A 3968-nucleotide genomic window follows, 5' to 3' on the forward strand; every position below is an offset into this window, starting at 1 on the left:
TTGAATTGAATTGAATTGAATTGATTTGCTTTGATATCTAAGCTAAACATCATAGTACGTTTTTAGCATTCTCACTTCATATATGTTGGTATATATCCGTTGTAATTATAAAGGAACTACATTTTGAATATCAAGACAAAATTAATTAATCTGTAGCTATGTTCAAAATATTAGTCGGTGATACTTCAGAAATCTTCGATAAGGGTCAATTCAAATCAAATGAAATGAAATCAGAGCGAATCGAATCGAATAAAATCAAAACAATTCAAATCAAAAAGCAAAGCAAAAATACAGAAAATTTATAATTTAATCATATTACCTTTCTTTCTTTCAGCTAAATACAACTCTTTACTCAAAGAATTAATTTGTCAGCAAAATAATAATCGTGACTTTTTATATCGTTAACAGTGAAAGTAAATAATGAAAGGTGGAGATTTAACTTACTGTATATATCCACGCTAATCTCAACACCGTTTAATTATTTTGACATACAACTTTTTTTCTCCGAGTATCACATCAATTTTATAAAGCAGAGTTACTCGAATGCAGAGTGATTGAGCGCAACGGTGTTTACGATGAAGAAAAAGACGTTCTTCCGCCAAAGGAATAAATGGTACTTGGAAATCTCAAGAGAAGCAGAATGCTTACGTCCATTAGTAGAGACTAACAATAGCACAGGATACAAGTATCTCTAATAAACTATTTGTACATCCCGAATTTTCTCTAGAGATTTTTAGAGTCGTTCATGGATCCGTAATCTAAACCAGTTTGACACGCGATGCCCCTCGGCATGACAAAAACATTTGCCTCGCACAGTTACATCTACTAATGTATGGTTGTTTAGATCAAATACGTATATATCATAGTGCCTAGAGCAGATTGCGAGCAGCCGTGGATGGTTTGTAACGGTCAAGGTATTTAGAACATCCTAGCTGTTCATACAGAAATAACGAAACAGTCAGTGTTTACCATGCCTCTATGTCGATACGCACATTCCAAACAATATTCTAACTATAGGACTAAAATATTACAAAAATGCATAAAATACATGAGTAACAAAATAAGTGGATAAATAAGCAAATAAAAGCCACGTACAAAAACTCGAAAGAGAAACACGAATGGATAGCATAGATAAATGATACACGCACATAAATATATATATATATATATATATATATATATATATATATATATATATATATATATATATATATATATATATATATATATATTGATTATTTGAAAACGGTTGACTTCAGGCTCCTGACGAAGGTCCAAGGAGTCACGAAAACAACTAGGAATAGTCTTCGTAAATATACAAAATATAACTGACCGGATGTGATGAAGCACATTCGGTCTCTCCTGAGAACACACATGCTTCACACACGACCACTTCAACAGCAGATTTGAAACGTCAGCCCAAGTCTATAGCATATAAATTAGAGCACTTGAAAATGGTCAATTTGTTTACTTATATGATTTACCGTCCATTTCTATTGTGTTTATTTGCCTCATTAATGGCGATATTGATATTTTTTCGACTTGTAAAGAAATCAATTTTAAACAACGAAAACAACTAAAACAGCAACAAGAACAACAACAATACCATCATTTGTAACTCAAAGACTTGCACAACTTTAATAAAATGTTTAAAACTTCGCATTGGAAATACAGGAAATGATTTCTAAACATTTAACTTGTTGAACAAAATGAATTAAGAGGCATGTTTTTGGTAATATGTTTTGTTGCATGTTAAATCAGTACCCTAGTATTCTACCTTCTATCACTTGAAATTAACGGAACTCAAATATTGTATCAAACAATCCAGTTTTTTTATGAAAATCAAGAAATCCCTGCTATGCTAATAACAGTTTTAACAAGGCCAGAAGACAAAGCATTCACAATATTAACATTATTCTAAATAGTTGCATGTATATCTATGTAAGTATTAAGGACGAATCCTTATAATCTCAGCCTGTGCCATATTATGACAAATGAATATACTCAAGTAATCGCACTTCAAGGATGGTGACGTTTTATTTGGAAAACAAATATATACACAGACGGAGTGACGTATTGATTAGTTGTATTTACCCATTGTAAACATATTTATTTTAAACATGTTTAATTGTATGTTATTCATTAAGTTACAAATGCTCGATTTGATTTATGTTAACGTTTCAAAATTGAGAACGTTGAATGTTGTTTTATCAATTAAAACAATCTAAAATCAATATCTATTTGCAACCATATGGCCACGTCAAAATTATCATGAGAAAAACGTGAGAAACTACTTCAAAGGCTGTGAAGCACTTTAGAAAAGGCGTTAACTGATTAAGCTTTCAATACAGAATAGATGATATTTTTTCTCAATTATCTCACCATGCTGCAAACTTACAGGTCGTGCAGCGTTTAGACAAAGACCACGCACAGCTTCAGACGTTCGTTTTGTTGTGATATGACTGCTTCAGTGCTGGAAAATAGTTTTGTCCTTCCGTTTGTCACGATTCTTGCGTGGGACTGTAATGCTAATCATGACACAATACACTGTAAATCAAATCAACCGAAAACAACGACCACTACTTTAAAGCAATTCTCAACACCATTGCTATATTTAATTTCGATTGCACGAGTCACTAATATCTTATCTTGTGATGAGTTCGTTGTCAAACACAGCAGATACTTGGTCTGTAAAGCTATAATTTGTTACATTTAAGTAATACTAAAATCGATCTGCTAAAATAGTGATAGCTCTTACAAAGAATATATATATATATATATATATATATATATATATATATATATATATATGTGTGTGTGTGTGTGTGTGTGTGTGTGTGTGTGTGTGTGTCTGTGTCTGTGTGTGTGTGTGTCTGTGTCTGTGTCTGTGTGTGAGGTGTGTGTGTGGGTGTGTGTATTTGTCACGACAGAATATAAAATGAAGCACTGTTCATTAGTTGTTTGTCACGCCAAAATGTTTAGTTATGTTTTTGTCTAGTGATAAGATGTAGCAAGTTAAACGTTAGCATTACAATAGATAATATATTGCTCATGCTTTCAAGATTTAATAGGACAGTACAATATAGTTAAAATGCAACGATAAATCGAATCGTCGCGTTCTGTTTCCAATCTGGCATTCCATATTGCACTGTTAATAGTACAGTTTTTTGTGTGAAGTCAGACGACATTTAGCTCTACGTCAGTCTGGTGGCTTTTCTGTTTGTTTAGTTTTTTTTCGAACCTAACGAATAACCTAGTGCTAACATGATCTGCAAAATGTGTTAAACACTTAAGTGATGTTTTCTATGATTTACCCGTTTTATCCCAAGGGAATACCACTTTCGCTAAGCATGGCTACTTTCAATAGGATCTCCCTCTAAATATAAACATCCCCTGCTTAGATTTTACCAAAAAACATGTTTTCGTACATGGTAACGATTAATAAGTTACGCAAACATGTATTAATTATCTTCATTTTATGTACGTATGAACTGAACGTTTCCATCGATCGACAATGTCATATTTCATCAGAGCAGAGAAATGGAGACAGTTATGCGTAGATTTCAACTATTTTGTTTATTACTCTCATACGTAGTAAACGATATAAACGTTTGAGTACACACTTTTTGTCATTAGCTGTTTTCAGATAATTCTTAAAGATACACAGTGTATGTTTTTCAGCGTAATTGTTGTGCTGCATGTTTGAAGCTGCTCCCCCGTATTCCACTCCTGAACCATCACTTACTGTTCACGGAACACAAACCTGGTACTACGATCTTAGTTTTGCGATGACGTAATTTATCATACGTAAACAAAACACTCTTATGCAATCAACTGTTCTAACAGTGTAAGGGTACCACATTAATATCACAGGACACATGCATCGATATAAGCAGTATATTAGAATATTTAAATCAAGGATTCGTGAAAGTATTTTCACTTGACAATGTGCATAATTCTTATAAACT

This window comes from Glandiceps talaboti, chromosome 17 (assembly GCF_964340395.1).
Source record: "Glandiceps talaboti chromosome 17, keGlaTala1.1, whole genome shotgun sequence".
Lineage (NCBI taxonomy): Eukaryota > Metazoa > Hemichordata > Enteropneusta > Spengelidae > Glandiceps > Glandiceps talaboti.